General features: G+C 43.1%; 1 protein-coding gene across 1 annotated transcript in view; it reads right to left on the reverse strand.

Moving 5' to 3' along the window:
* PPP2R2A (protein phosphatase 2 regulatory subunit Balpha) overlaps positions 1-16,916 on the reverse strand; it is a 42,521-nt gene that overhangs the window by 15,837 nt on the left and 9,768 nt on the right. The gene's annotated exons all lie outside the window — the stretch shown is intronic.

Raw genomic sequence — 16,916 nt, forward strand, 5'->3', positions numbered from 1 at the left:
AACCCAGAGATCTCACTTGGGGCACAAATCACCAGGATCAGAGAATCTTACTTTGGACACATCATGCAAAGATCTAGCTCTCTGGAGAAGGCTTTCTCTGGAAGGAAAGACAAGAAGGCTTCCAGCAGCAAGGTAGATATGACTCAATTAAGTAATCATATGGATGCACATTGGAAGACTTGAAATCTGAGTTAGAGTCAGGGACAAGAAATCAAGAACCAGGACAGAAGTTTATTTTGTGCTACCTTTACACAGGAATCTGAACTACTAATGGCCAAGGGAAATTGATGCCAGATAAGTCATTGGGCTTCAAGGGAGGGGGCTGGAATTAGGACTCTTACAGGGGAGTAGAGACTCCAAATTTGACACACACACCTCTCAGGCTCAGCCTGCTTGTCTCCCAAGTTAGGAGAGGATCATCATGCAGAATATGGATCTATATGATGATTAAGAGTTGACACTGACTCAATGGCACATAATCAGTCAAAATAAGCACACAAGGGCTGAGCAAAGAACAGTAAGGTTCTAGGAATGTAGGTGCCTGTATCCTGGTTGTTCCCGTTTTAGGTTACTCTCATCTATTAATCACACAAGCCAGATATGTCATCTAACTAGTGTTTCTTTTATATCCCTTCTAAGGCAAGGTTCCTAAATCTAAAGCAAAACTGGGTTTAGGTATCCTTGTTTATAAATGTCCACAACAACTAGGAGCCCTGGTTCTGGCAGAATACCAAAATAAAGATTTCTGCTTTGTGAGGTAAATCAAAGAGGAATGATTACATTGTAGGTAGCACCTGCAAGTTCACTAACGTGTACTGATCCATGCTTGCATGGGTATTACAAATGTTTGCAGTGTAATAAAGCCAACCATTTCTTCCTGACTAGAGATGAAAACACAAAAGTTAACATCTCTAATCAATATGTTGAATGATCTTGAATAAATCACTACATAGTGGTATCACTCACCTTACAAAGTTGGTTGCAGAAATAAAGGGGAAGCAGATACAGGTAGTCCTAGACTTACAACAGTTTGTTTAGTGACCGTTCAATAAAACAGCACTGAAAAAAGTGACTTATGAGGCAATCCAACATTTTAAAACTGAAAGCAGTTGAAGGGAAATTCAGCTTCTTTTCAGGAATATAACTGATCCATATACTGGTTAAAGGCAATATTGATTCTTAGAAATGCTTATCAAATAGTTTCCACACTGACATTAATCCAACAGTCAACTGAATACAGTCCTTCCCCTTTCTTAAACCACATTTATTTAAACTGTGGCTTGCAAATAAATTGCTTTTCACAAAACGTGCTAAGTCAAAACTGATTAATGGTTTATGGCTTAGTGTCAAAGTCCCCAACTATTCCTTCCAAGTAACAGTTTAAAAAAAGGGAAGCCGGCAAGTAACAAAGCCTCTAGCATCCCCTTCATAACCAAGAATCCTACTGAAATTTTACAGAAATCTTTATTTGGAAGGATGTCAAAAGAAAAAAGACAGAGTGGGAGTGGGAGCTAGATAGTACAATATTCCAGTAAGCATTGCATTGCATACCAGCTGTTTTCACAAAGAGGCAGATCTTCTCAAGAGAAGACCATCCACAATGTAGCCTCAAAATGCCCCAGGTGTGTGTGTGTGTGTGGGGTGGTACTCATGGCCTTAGACCAGGGATAGGCAACCTTGGCTCTTTTATGACTCATGAACTTCAACTCCCAGAATTCCTGAGCCAGCATGGCTCAGCTTGGAAACCTCTCCCTTTCCCCTCAGCATGGCTGGCTCAGGAATTCTGGGAGCTGAAGTCCACGAGTCATAAAAGAGCCAAGGTTGCCTACCCCTGCCTTAGACAAATTTAGCTATCCTGACAGTTATTCTGATTTTGTGTAGCAGCACAAAAGACCTAGCAGATCCTGATGGGCCAATCTTCCACTATGCCTTCTGCGTAACTAATACATTTAAAATTTAAATATTTTAGATGTATTGCCATTTAGATGTATTCATATTAAATATAATTTTAGTTTTTACATTATAAATATAGGCTGACCCTAGACTTCCCTTATGGATGTTAAACCATCCCACCTCCACTCTATTGTATCCCCACCCCACCCCACTATCCTAGCTATTTCCTGGTTAATTTTAATGTATTTATCTTACGGTTTTAATCTTTTATAATACTGTTTTATATTGTAAGTCACCCAGAATCGCAGGATAGCAAGATGGGCAGCGAATAAATTTAACAAATAAATACATAAATAAAGTTGTTTCAGAAATGTATTCTGACTCTCTCGTAAACTTTGTTTTATCATTTGCATTTATTAAGATAAATCATTCATCCGTTCATTCATAAGAGCACTCTGCTTGTAATGGTCTCTGACCGCAATGAACTGAATTGATTGATATTCTGGCAGCTGCTTCTATGCTGCAAACGGCTCATGTTTTAAGATACCATCTTGAAATGATATAAAGTTTGCTCTCCTTCCCATCCTGTGAGTAGATCAGGGTTCTACACCTAGCCAGCATTGCCCAAATTGTGAGAGTAACCAAGTCCCCAAACACGTTGGTGAGCACGGCATAAGACGTCGTGGGCTGTTCCCTGACTCCACTGGATGACATCGCCAGGGCCCGCTGCCTTGGCAGAGTGAGGAAAATTCTCAGGGATGACTTACACCCTGGTTGGTACCTTTTTACTCTCCTACCAACAGGCTGAAGAACAGGTTTTATCCATGGGCCGTCAGGCTTCTGAATGGGGCATAACTTTACAACTTTATGCATGACAGACTCGTGAGGCCGGCGTGATGTGCAATTAGTTCACAGGGTGAAATAAGTTGGGGGTTTGTAGTCACCGTGAGTTTGGGGTGAGGGGTACCCAGAGGGAGGCTCAGCCAATTTCACTGTATATATCAGTGGTGGCGAACCTATGGCATGCGTGCCAGAGGCGGCACTCAGAGCCCTCTCTGTGAGCACGCGTGCCATCGCCCCAGCACCGCCTCCCCCTGTGGCCCCCTCCTCACCAGAAGTCCCCCTAGAGGAGAGTCACCCCAAGCGTGGCCCGCATGGAGCAGCGCAGCCAAGGACATGGCAGCCAGGCAGCAGGGACAAGACTCCGCCCTCGTGCTCTGTTGCGTGCAGTTGATGCTGTGGGGCGTGGGTAGAGGGTGTAGCCACCATGGCGCTGCTGGGCCGCCTGGGCAATCTGTGGAGGTGGTGAGTGGCCCTGGGGGCAGGTGGGGCTGGGGGTGGGAGCAGAGCGGAGCTGGCGGGGCAGGGGTGGTTTTGGGGCACTCAGTCTCTAAAAGGTTTGCCATCACTGGTACACATGTAATACTTTGATAATAAAGGATTTATTATTATTATTATTATTATTATTATTATTATTATTATTATTATTATTATTATTATTATTATTTCTTAATTTTATTCCGAGTATGGCCCCCTTCCACACCCGTGCTTACAACTCAACAGAGCCATGCTGGGAAATAAATTCAGGAAGAGTGGGAAGAAGCTCCCCTTTCCACCAAACATCATCAGTTGTCATCAAAATGCCAACAGGATCTTAAATACTACTAGCAACTCTGGTGTGGGACGGTTTGGTGGGTGCAAATTATTAATTGCTCACTTCCTTATCTTACTTCCTTTTCAAAGCATGTTTTCTCTGTAAGAATCTCAGAGTCTTTACAACCGTACAACGGTTTACGGAAAGAAGGGGAAAAAAATCACAAACGAAAAACAGTTCAACAACATGTAGCAACTGCTCACACGTCACTTTGGTGTCTTCCCATTTCATACTTCAGGAACCACAGGTACAAAATAGGCACCCTCCTTTCCTATCACACACATACACATACCTGTTCTTCACAATCCTGCAGCCAATGAGGAAGAAACGGAGAAAAGAGGCAAAAAAAAAACCAAAAAAAAAAAAACCTCAAGCTGTTGCTTATTCTCTAGAATTGGCCTTCAGTGACATTACCAATTTGGCTTTTTCTTACAAACAGCACAATTGTAGCAATTTGTGCTCTCATAGATATGCAATGAATCAAATCTCAAAGGACCATAGGATTAAATACAAATTAAAAATCCAAAAGCCATAGGGAAAAATCCAAGAGCCATAGGGGACTGGAAACCCTTTCAACGTTAGATTTTTGACCTAGTATAAAATAAAGAGGTAGAAGATCCTAGGCAGTTTGTTGGTGAACAATAATGCGCACAGGAAGAAGAGGAGAAAAGGAAAGAGCAAAAACAACAATTCCCCCCCCCTTCTCAACACACATTTCGTAAACTCTCGAATCCAAATTGCCAGAAGGTGCAGGATTTCTAGGTCTCAAAACATAACCAGAGTCATAAAGGACCTTATTTATTGTCCACAAAGAAACTAATCTAGAAATAGGATAGAAGAAGCCATCGGCTTATACCTGGTCACCTAGTGGCTATTCAAAGTTACAACAGACCTCCCCAGGGCTACTTAAGACCCAGATTCCAAACACCCAGCTCCCCACCCTCTTAAGTGATGTGATTGCATTTTGGGTGCCTGGTAACGGATCAGCAATCACAGCCACTTGCACCATCGCTTTATGACTGCTGCAAAAAAGGTCGTAAAATTTGACATGGTTATGTATGGGGTGACTCATTTTATGACTTTTTTTCTGGGCTCGATTATAATCTTAAGTCGAGGACTACCTGTGTATGTTTCATAAAAAGATTAAGATTACTAGATCTCTTTCAAGTTCCAACCTGATATAAATACTCCTCCCTCCTCTCTCTCTCTCTTCCCTTCTCTCTCTCTTTCTCCCTCCTTCCCTCTCTCTCTTTTTCCTTGTGAGCTTCACAGCTTGTAGTACTGAGGCCACAGGCCAAAGTTGCTTCCAGAAGATCCAGCTGAACATTTTAAAATGATACAGGCGTGAACCAATTAGAGAAACAATTAAAGACACAATCAGAAAGCAACCACATTCACCCCATTTCATGTCAATTACCTTTAAAAGTAAACCACATGGCATCGATTTTCATTTTTCAGCCAGCAACTCCACCTATTTCGAGTGAATTTCTCTTTGAGGAAGGGCTGCGAGGGTCAAATACCTCCATCACCTTTTTTGCTACTTGCCTGGATGATCAAATATGGAGAGTTTTTCTAAGCCCCATCTTAACGATTTCTTGGGCAACCAAATGAAAGCTTGCCTCACTCTTTCTCACTGACCCAAATACGTCAGATTTTTTTTTCCTCTATCACATCAACTTCCCCCACCCCCCACCCCATGAGTGAGGTCTGCAATATTTTCACAAGCAACAGTCAAAAGGGGATGCAAACGTGAGTTTCACTCTTTGCTGTGTTAAAAAGTAATGCTTCCCTTTTTTAAAAAAAGATCAAAGAATGACTGGCAACTCCGGTCTAATTTTTTAGGCTTCTAGAAATTTACTCCTGCTAATAAACTGTTTTGCAAAAGCATATTTTGGTGCAATAGTAAAATAAGTTCCGTTAAATCAGCAGGGCAATCTAAGAGTGGGCAACTGGTAAAATGGGGCTGTATGTGTATGTAAGCAAACTTCAGTGCCCATAGTTGTCATTCAATCTTAATATAGATGCATAATGCTATTCAAGCCAACTTATCGACAGCTGAAGAATGACTGAAGACTGCCAAATTGTTTAATTAATTCAAAATGACCTTGAAGAAAGCAACTGAGCAATGCAGTGCAGTGAATCAGGAGAATACATGCCTTAGGGAGGCTTTTGAAGGAAGGCTAGAGACAGAATACAAAAGAAAAAAATATTCTTAGATAATTACAATGACACACAGCTCCGTCTATAATTGCAGGACAGCTTCATTACGAACAGCCCAAACTCTGCATACTCGAAAGCTTTTATTGGTTTATGCTACTTTATCTGTTCTTAATAAATTATAGGGGTTTTTTTTTAGCCATGGTTCAAAGTATCTGTGGTTGCTTTTAATAGTTCTAGGAAATCTCACGTTGTCTATGAAATATTCTGTCTCTGAGAGCTTGTGCTAGGTTAAAATTGGTTGGAATTACAACTGGTCTTGAATATAGGTAGTCCTTGACTTATGAACACAACTGAGCCCAACACTTCTGTTGTTAAGTGAGACATTTGTCAAGTGAATTTTGCCCCATTTTACAACCTTTCTCGCCTCAGTTGTTAAGTGAATCGCTGCAGTTGATAAGTTAGTAAACCTGGCTGTTAAGTAAACTTGGCTTCCCCCAAGTCAGAAGGACGCAACAGGGGATCACATGACCCCAGGACACAGCAACGGTCATAAATGTGAGTCAGCTGCCAAGCGTCTGAATTTTGATCATGTCATCCTGGGGATGCTGGAAAGGTCATAACTGAAAAACGGTCATCAGTCGCTTTCTTCAGTGCTGTTGTAACTTTGAACGATCACTAAACAAACGGTTGTAAGTCAAGAATTACCTGGGTTTTTAAGAGAGGCTCATTTTCCCCCCGTCTAGAGAAAGGGTCTATTGTTTAGATCAGTGCTCCTCAACGTTTGTGTGACAGCGACCCCCGTCACACAAACGTTCTGCGCATGCGCGGCGCTGCACGCATGGGGGGCGGGGCCCAACGCGCGACACGCATGCGCGGCGGCGCCCCATGCGCGATGTGCATGTGCGACGCCCCCCATGCGCAACGTGCGTGCACGGGGGCTGCCCCCATGCGCGACGTGCATGAGCGGCGGCGCCCCCGCGTGCGACGCGTGTGCACGGTGCCGCCCCCGTGCGCGGCGCGCGTGCACGGCGCCGCGAAAAATGGCGGATCGCCACCTTTGGCGACCCCCGAAAAATGGTCGATCGACCCCAAATGGGGTCGCGACCTTTAGATCAAGTTTTATCACTCATGGAACAAATATATGTCCTATAGACCTGTGTGAGGTCTAGCAATATGGTGTGCAGCCATTTACTACTTCGTAATTTGAGGAATTTGAGGACATTTAAGAGGTCAATTACCTTTTTCATCCACAAATTTGGCAATCATTCAAATTTGCATTATCTTTATGTCCTTCAACTAAACCTAGCAGACATCTTGAACTGCTGCTCCACTCTTTCCCTCTATTTAATTCCTCCAGGTCAGACCTGTACCCAAAATAATGAATTGTACTCAAAAGAGAGAGAGAGAGAGAGAGAGAGAGAGAGAGAAGCTTGTACGCAACATCACAACTAAAAGTTACAAAACAGGAGAGAGAGAGAGAGAAGCTTGTACGCAACATCACAACTAAAAGTTACAAAACAGTTAGAATCTAGTTTCTGAAATACAAGCAATTTTAAATTCAGATTCCCCCTTTCCCATCTACAGACAAAGCTTCAGTTGATTTATCCCAACAGTAAAAAAAAAACAAAACCCTCTGGCACCATTCAGTTTGAAAAATACCAGTTTAATTGTCTGATATATGTATGGCAACATACTCAAATGCATAAAATAAAGCAGCCAGAACAAGCAGGCAAAGCCAGCATGCGAAAGCAAAGAACTCACCATTAAAAAACAGTGCATTCTCATACCTTGGTCAAAGTAACCAGCAGCCATCAAGGCACTGATGTTCAACGGGGCAGATTTAATTGCGTGTGGGAACTGACACCGGAAGCATTTCATCTTCCGCAGGGCACTGATTTGCCTGGATATTTTCATCTGTGTTAACACCCTGGCTGCCAAGGCAAACAAATGCAAGCCTCTCCTTTGAAAGGGGAACTGGTATTTCAGTGGCAATGATAGCAGAGGTTATTTTTGTCCTTCAAGTGCTGCAGCGGGCAACGGAGAATCCAGAAGAGGACACACCGCGTTCAATTCACAGTGCCTTGTCTTTCCTTCAACCGTGCTATGGGGGGGGAGGCTACAGTCTGTAATTTGGGGGGGGGGATTCCAGCCCCGTAACATAGCTCACATCAGTGCTTGCTCGTCTGAACAGTAGTCTTTTACTATGAGGTAAGCAAGAAGAAAAGAGGAGAGAGGACAAGATCAATGCACCTGGAGTTTGTTGTGCAGTGTCCTACACTTGCGTGTGTTCTCCTTTAGACCAAAACCGCTCACAGACGAAATAAGGTCATTTCAATGGAAAGAGCCCGCTGAAATCATACCAAAGAAGCATGTGATCCTTCTGCCTTTTTAAAAAAAGACTTTTTGTTTTCCTTTCCTTTCCTTCCTTCCATATAGTGTCTTAAAAGCATACAGCAGTGGTGGTGAACCTATGGCACTCGGAGCTCTCTCTGTGGGCACGCGCCATCGCCCCATTCCTGCCTCCCCTCGCGCTCCCTCCTCACCAGCAGCTCCCCCCAAAGGAGAGTCGCCCCTGGGCATGGCCCACGCAGAACAGCGCAGCCAAGGACATGGCAGCCGGGCAGCAAGGACAAGACTCCACCCTCGTGCCCCATCGCGTGCAAATCATGCTGTGAGGTATGGGCACAGGGCGTGGCCGCCATGGTGCTGCAGGGCTGCCTGGGCGATCTGCTGCGGAGGCGGTGGGTGGCCCTGAGGGCGGGCGGGCCAAGGACGAAGCGGGGGGCGGAGCGGGAAAGGCAGAGCAGGGGTGGGGCAGTTTTGGGACACTCAGTCTCTAAAAGGTTCACCATCACTGGCATACAGTATGTGACATATGTAAGCTTGAGAATCTAAGCTTACATATGTCACACACACACAAACGCGCACACACAGAGAGAGAGAGAGAGAGAGAGACAGAGACAGAGACAGAGACAGAGAGAGAATAGATACAATAGCCTCCTGAGAAATCAAGGTTTGAAAAAGATGGGGAAATAACTTTAGCGCTTACAGATTCAGAGATTGGGTTGATACAAACATTGGTCAGTAACACAGAACAAAGAATAGTAAGGTTGGAAGAGACCTTGGAGTTTGCTAATCCAACTTCCTGCTCAAGCAGGAGACCTCTAACATGCTGGGCAAATGGCTAGCCCAGGGGTCTTCAAACAGCCCCTTTGGTGGTTATATCTTTTAGATCTTAAGTTTTGCTGTTATCAGTAAATGTAAAACTCCAGCTCACCCACAACAACTGCTATATTATACAAACAAAAAAAAAACCTTGTAAAGCCAACCAGAATTTGCTCATATCCAGCTGCTTGTACAGTTGCTGCCAAACACCAATGTGATCTAAATGGCTTATTTATTAACAGTTTGGCAAATTGCAATAATGGAAAAGCTTTTGAAATATTCCAAACTCAGGGGTTTTTTTTTAGATAGAATTGTTTCCTCATACATTTAAACTGCAACATGCATACTAAAATTGTACATGATGTGATGGTTATTGTGATTTGTGAGAAAGGGATTTTAAGGTAAGCAGAAGATATAATATTTATCATTTTACTCCTTTTTTATTGTTTTAATTTGGCTTAGAGAGCATATTTTTTAAAAAGTTGCAATTATTGGACACCTGCTGACTTATCTAGTAGGTGATAATACAGAAATTGTGTCAGGAAAAAAAAGCACACAAGAAAGCATGACTATAGAACAAAAGATAGGAAGACACTCTTGCGCTAGCTATAAGCAAGACTGGTGATATAAACCAGACCTAACCCATGAGAATCTCCAAATTGTTCTCCTCTCCTGAAAAATTAATATATATATTTTGATATATATATACATATCAAAAGCCACTTCTTTGCCATCTCAGACTGAATGAGAATGGTTAGAAAAGACACAAAATGCTGGCATGGCAAAAAAATACAGATAAGTCAGCAAGGACTCTGTTCTGCGGATTTTTCTCTAAGAATTAGACAATCCTGCCTTAATAGGAGGGAAACAATAAGATCAGCCTGGAAGAAAGGACGAGAGCCATAAATGGCAATCTGTGCATGGATACTGGAGGTTCAGGAACAATGAAAGGGCTCTGCCCAGCCAAGAAGGCCAACAATAAGTCTGTTGTTTGACTGCACTCTGCAAAGAAACTTTAGCAGAGTGGCTGGTTGTCATTTCTGTAAGAGGGAAAGAGGAACAGTAAAAGCTTTTGAGAAGAGACTGCTGAGCAAAGGCAAGGATAATTAAAAATATTCGCCACTTCAGGACCGAGTTCCAGGCAAACTTGTGACCTATTCTTGGCCAACACAGAGATGCCTCACTCATGCAAGAACTCACATCCAGCAAGGCAAATTCTGTCCCTCACAAGAACAGTTTGTTGAGTTGGAAGAGAGCCAAGGGGGAACTGATGTTTTCTACATGAACAGGCCTTACATTAACATTAGACCAAACCCGTCCCAACCACATAAAGAGGGAGAGAGAAATATGATGGTGAAAGCCTAGCCACACTCCCAAGACCAGAAAACCATTTTGCTTGGAAGATTCTCAAGTGATGGAGACAGCAAACCTCCGTCATTTAATCTATGCCTTTCATTTAAGGACACAAACAGAAAAGGCTTTCAAGGACCAATTTTTTTATGAAGAGCTACCCTTTACTTCGCCAATCAGTCACTGTACACAGGGAATAGAAACTCAGAAACAGTCTGCATACACTATATTGTAGTTTCTTTTTGTTCTGGCCTAGTGGGATGTATAAACCTAGCTATTGTGGTTTGTCAACCGCACTGCACTAAGCCATGGTTTCCTTAACAATAGAATAAGCTTAACCAACATGCTAAACCAAAACCACACAAGTCTCATTTGGACTTAACACCATAGGTGAAACTGGTTTGGTGGGGCTTTCCCTTATTTACAGAAAAAAACATTTTTCATTATGATAATCTCCCCATTTGATCCTAATTAACTCAGAAATTGTCTCTGTTTTCCCTTAATATTAAGTTTCCCGAGTTCAATTATTAAGGTTTCTCCAGCTCTGTTCCAATTCCTAGAACGGTTATCCAGATACTGTCCAGCTTCCAACATGGCAACAATCGCAGCCTCAACCCTGGATCAAGTCCAAACTTTCTAAACTCCCCTTAAAGTCATTTGAATATGTCTTATACCTATAACTGAATATTTGAGTCAGGTCAACACAGTTAAACGCGAGGATGTGAAATAAGGAAACAGTCTACTGCAACGGTCCCCAACCTTTTGGGCACCAGGGACTGATTCTGTGGAGAAGTGTTTTTCCACGGACTGGAGAGTGTATGGTTTTGTGTGCTGCCTGCATCCCATGGATGGGGTTTTGTTTGTTTGTGCGGACCAGCCTGTTGGTATGCCGTGGCCTCGTACCGGTCCACGGACTGTGGCTTGGGGACCCCTGCTCTACTGGACCCACCCCAAAATCCTTGGGTCCACTCTTTAAAGCAGAGATTCTCACCAAACAGAATGATTAAATCTGGCTATGTTTGCTGCAGTTTGCAATGGGCTTCAAATGGCAAGCCAGGGTGTTTATGCCAAGCGACAAATTTACCCCTCCCTGTACCTATGGCCTGAAAATCCTCTTCCAAATCTTTCCAGTAACAGAGGGAAAAGCAATTCCCCCAAGCACAAAAAGGTCAGATACAGCCTGCATTCATAATCAAACAGCACCAGCAGTTTCCCCATGCACACGCATATCTTAATTTCCAAGCAGACACAATAGACCCCGTTGCTTTCCAGTACCACAGCTGAAAGCTACTTGCCGTGCTGAGGACCATAGAGCTCCTCCTATTCCTAGAAGTATCCCAGATTACAAGAATAAAGCAATCAATAGCTTCCTCTTCCCTGAAACGGTCTTCAGTGAGGTCAGTATTTTGAAATGGAAACAAGTATCAGGTCGTCCTGAGACCCACTTTGGTGTAGTGCAGTGGTTCTCAACCTGTGGGTCGGGACCCCATTTGGGGTCGAACGACCATTTCACGGGGGTCGCCAAACAACGCAGTCCGCCATTTTTTCCCCCTTTTCCTTAGCTGTGCTACTCCCTTTTATTCTATTGGCTTTTGAAAGCCAATAGAATAGACTCTCTTGAATAGAGTCTAATTCTATTGGCTTTCAAAAGCCAATAGGAATTGTCCAGGCTGTCTCTGCCCTGCTGAGCCCGCCAAAAGTCCCATTCTGCAAACGGTGCTGCACCAGTTGAGTAGTCCTCGACTTACGACCGGTTGAGTAGTCCTCGACTTACGACCGGTTGGGGGTCGCGGCATTAAAAAGGTTGAGAACCACTGGTGTAGTGGTTATAGCGTCAGGCTAGAAACCAGGAGAGCCTGGGTCCCAGTCCTGCCTTAGAAACAAAGCCAGCCCCGTGACCTTGGGCCAGTCACTTTCTCTCAGCTCTAGGAAGGGAGCAATTGCAAAAATGGCACTTCCGGGATTAAAAAAAACACCTTGCCAAGAAAACTGCAGGGACTTGTGCAGGCAATCTCCGAGAATCAGAAATGATTGAAAGGAAGAAAAAAAAAATCCATCCATTCTGTAAGTACAGGTAGTCCTTGACTTAAAATTTTCTTTAGTGACTGTTCAAAGTTGCGACCACCACTGAAAACAGTGACTTATGACTAGTTTTCACATTTATGACCATTGCAGCATCCCAATGGTCACGTGATCAAAATTCAGACACTTGGCATCCGTCTCATAGTTATGACAAGTACAGTGTCCTGGGATCATGTGATCCCCTTTTGCAATCTTCTGACAAGCAAAGTCAACGGGAAAGCCAGATTCACCGAACCACCATGTGGCTAAATTTACAACGGCAGTGATTCACTTAACAACTGGCAAGAAAGGGCATAAAATGGGACAAAATTCACCCAACAGCTGTCTCACTTTAGCAACAAAATGTTGGGGCACAATTGTGGTTGTAAGTTGAGGACTACCTTACTAGATGAGAGAAGGTCAGGCGCACTGTCATACTAAATCACAGTTCTGTTTGATTTAGGTGTAGGGCAGTGGTGGCGAACCTATGGCACAGGTGCCAGAGGCGGCACTCAGGGCCCTCTCTGTGGGCACGCGTGCCGTCGCCCCAGTCCTAGGCCTTCAGGTGGGTTTTATAAAACCTTTTCGCTTTAGGCCTCCGCCCCCGTATACAAAAAAAAAGGTTCAATCAACCAGTCAATTTCAACTTCTCGCGGGAAAAAAAAAGATCTTGCAAAGTTGGAATTGATTGAACTTTTTAGTCCCACCCAGTCTGCCGTTACCATCGCAGCAACACCTACCCAATGGGCCATGCCACCCAATTGGCCACACCCACTTGGCACCTGACGATGCATAAGAGGGTTTTGGGTTGCAGTTTGGGTACTCGGTCTCTAAAAGATTCGCCATCACTGGTGTAGGATGACACATGAAATCAGCTAGAGCATAAATTTTCATGGGGAGTTTCCAAGTTGGTTAGAAGACTGATGGCTATATAAACTTATTAAATAACTACATAAATAAATGATTAGACCGAGAGAATGGCTTTATTTATTTACCGCAACCTGGAATTCATGATGGTACATATGGAGCTCCCTAGCTTATAATACCTTCAGCCGAGTATCACCGGCTTCAAATCACTCACTGAACTCTAGGTTTGTGGACAGAAGCGATCCTAATTTTGAACTTGTGTTGGAAGCAGTGCAGTATGCCAGAAAGTAACTGAACGGAGGGATCCTTGGTGCTCTCTGAGCTTGGGTGTTTTCTTGCAGACATTTCATTATCCAAACTAGGTGACATCATCAGTGTTAGAACTGTCTAGAACAGGCATGTCAAACTCGCAACGTCACGTGATGTCGTGCAACATATCGGGACTTTTTCCCAATTGCCGGTAATGGGGTCGTTGCGGTTTCGGCGTGACGCATCTGGCCCATGGGCCGGCAGTTGGACATGCCTAGTCTAGCACTAATGAAGTTACCTACTTTGGGTAATGAAGCATCTGCAAGAAAACATCCAACCTCAGAGAACACCAAGGACTCCTCAGTTCAACACTGAGCTACAAATATTCTCCTTTATTAGTAACCAAACTTATGCAATTACTAAGAAGGCTTGTCCTACAGTTGCTGGCATTAAATTTGTTTGGTACTGGAGCTTTGCAGCCAGTCTACCCCTTGAATCTCACTCTACAGATTTTACATAGTGTAAAATGATTTATCTCATTCCTTCCAATTCTATTAGTAACAGAAAGCAGTCATGCATAATCACTGAAGGGTTAATATCTTTTACAATCTTATTATGTTTTATATCGTTACTCTTCTTTCTCTTTTCTTTTTTCTTTCTTTTTTTGAAAAGCATTTTTTTTTCATTCTTGTAAAACAAACCCAAGCAATGTTTTTCAGCCTGCAGCTATACTTTGACTTGAGCCTTGCCTAAATGGAACTAAACGTTTTGTCTGCTTCTGTGCTTCATGGAGATTGATGGCAGGGCAAAGAAGAGAAGGAATATGCTTGTACGTCACATAAATAGAAAAATAATAGCAATGGCAATAGCAATAGCATTTAGGCTTACATGCTGCCCTATGGTGCTTTACAGCATAGGTCCCCAACCTTTTGGGCACCAGGGACCGGTTCCGTGGAGGGAGGTTTTTCTGCGGACCAGAGGGGGCGTGGTTTCATGTACTGCCTGCATCCTACAGATGGGGCTTTGTTTGTTTGTGCGCCTGGTTTCAGGCATGCTGTGGCCCAGTGCCTGTCCATGGAGTTGGGGACCCCTGCTTTACAGCACTCTCTTGGCAGTTTACAACATCAGCATATTGCCCCCAACAATCTGGGTCCTCACTTTACCAACTTCGGAAGGATGGAAGGCTGAGATTACAAAAGCTTAACATGAAGATTCAGACCCCCAACTTCCCCAACTTCTTAGTAAGAATGAAGTTGAGTCAACACGCAACTTGTTGAAGAATCTATATGACTGAAAGTCTTTGAGAAACCTTCAGCTTCTTCTCAAGAGGGTTAGAGTCAATCCAAAACAATATAAAGCTTTATGGAAGAAGGTGGGTTGCTTTCTTCTGCAAAGGAAAACTGGAAAAGGTTGCTCTAGACCAGGGGTAGGCAACCTTGGCTCTTTATGACTCGTGGACTTCAACTCCCAGAATTCCTGAGCCAGCCATGCTGAGGGGAAAGGGAGAGGTTTCCAAGCTGAGCCATGCTGGCTCAGGAATTCTGGGAGTTGAAGTCCACGAGTCATAAAGCGGCCTAGGCCTAGGCCAGAGGTAGGCAACCTTGGCTCTTTTATGACTCGTGGATTTCATCTCCCAGAATTCCTGAGCCAGCCATGCTGAGGGGAAAGGGAGAGGTTTCCAAGCTGAGCCATGTTGGCTCAGGAATTCTGGGAGTTCACAAGTCATAAAAGAGCCAAGGTTGCCTATCCCTGCTCTAGACAAAGCACATCCAGGCTCTGAGCAAAACAGAAGAGGCAAGGGAAATAACAACAGCCTTTGAGAATGAGGTATCGATCAGAAGGATTGAGCCACTGGAGGCTGTTTTGGGTACATACAAAAGCATACACATGCACATATTTTTGTATTCGTCTACTAATATCTTTTAATTGTGTTTACCTGTTTTATTCTGCAGGCAAGGCTACCTGCTTGCACAACACAATAAACCCCTGCAAGAATTACCTTGTAACAAGACACACAAATAAACAAACCAAAACAAACAGTAACTTACCAAGCAGGCTGCCAACAGCAAACCACTTTCTTCTACCTTACTTCTCTCTGATCATGTGTTTTACCACTCCTTTCCTCTCAACCCTTCACTGCTACCCCATCCCATCCAGGATAAGCCAACTGAAGCAAGGACGCAGCTGTTTCTGTTGCTTATCCCAGCCAGCTATGCTGAGAAGTGTGTGTGTGTGTGTGTGGGGTGGGTTATTGCACACTGATATGCCAACATTCCAGTTGCAGGAATTGGAACAGCAGCACATTGGAAAGGATGCTGCTTGAAGTGGTTGACCTTAATTCTGAGAACGAAAGAAAGTTCTTGGAACACATGTTTAGAATTTGGGATGGAACATTCCAAGGTCAGAGATGGGCTTGCACATCCTTGTGCATCTAAATATCTCACTGGCCTCTTTGTAACATGGAATTGCTGGAGGATAGACAGACAGATAGACAATAGAGATATATAGATATATAGATAAACACAAGCCAACAGACAGACAACAGACAGGCGTACATGCCTTTTGTCCAATTAAGCAGGAAATTCCCTTATTTCATAAAAGCTTCCACTCATAAGCAATAAGCATGCTACTGCTGCTTCTAATGGAATCTCCTACTGGAATCTGGTAACTAGCAGTGCTACTTGTTTTGGTTTTTTTTTTTTTTTTGATATTATTTTCAGAAATACTGACATTGTCATTTTGCCAAATCTTATCCAAAGATATATATCAGAGATCTTCAAACTCTTCAACTTACCAACTCTTTCATGAAATTTCAGATTATTTATCAACCTGCACACATTACTTCAATAAATACTATTTTAATAATACTAATACTAAGAGCAATGGATGGTACCACTGACCCTTAGAGAGACAATACGGATCACTTAGAACCTTGATATACACTGTGTTCTATCTTGAGGTTTCCCGTGAATCTTTCATTGTGCAATTAAAGGAAGTAGTAGAGCATGTGTTTTAAATACCATTTCCTCTCCTTCACAAATTCCCTCTCTTTCTTCATGTTTTGAAGGAGTCCTATATTTTATATTCAACCCATGATGTGTTTTAGTCATGTTTTTGTAAATCTTCAGTTCAAAGACTTCTATTATTCCAATTGTCAATGAAGTCACTGTCCAGGCTTCGATTCTACACAAAAGACTCAACAAGACATAACAATACACAGACTGCCACAAACATCAAAGGTAAAGCAAGCCAAAACAAAAGAGAGCAAACAAACTTACTTGCCAAAAAGCTATTCTCACCTGTTCAGTTTTCCTTATTTTGATTACTCTAAGCAAGTATGCTAACAAATACAATTCATCACGTCTTCCATGTAAACCAAAGACTGAAGCAATTCTGGAGTACAGAGTTCAGGGGAAAAAAAGCCAAAACCCTGTACAATTTTGAATATTATCAACAGGCACTTAAAACTGTTTCGGACAGAAGCTTTCCTTGTATCCCACTGTGCTTTTCTCAGTAT

This window comes from Crotalus tigris, unplaced genomic scaffold (genome assembly GCF_016545835.1).
Source record: "Crotalus tigris isolate CLP2741 ecotype Arizona unplaced genomic scaffold, ASM1654583v1 scf7180000018549.3470463, whole genome shotgun sequence".
Taxonomy (NCBI): Eukaryota; Metazoa; Chordata; class Lepidosauria; order Squamata; family Viperidae; genus Crotalus; species Crotalus tigris.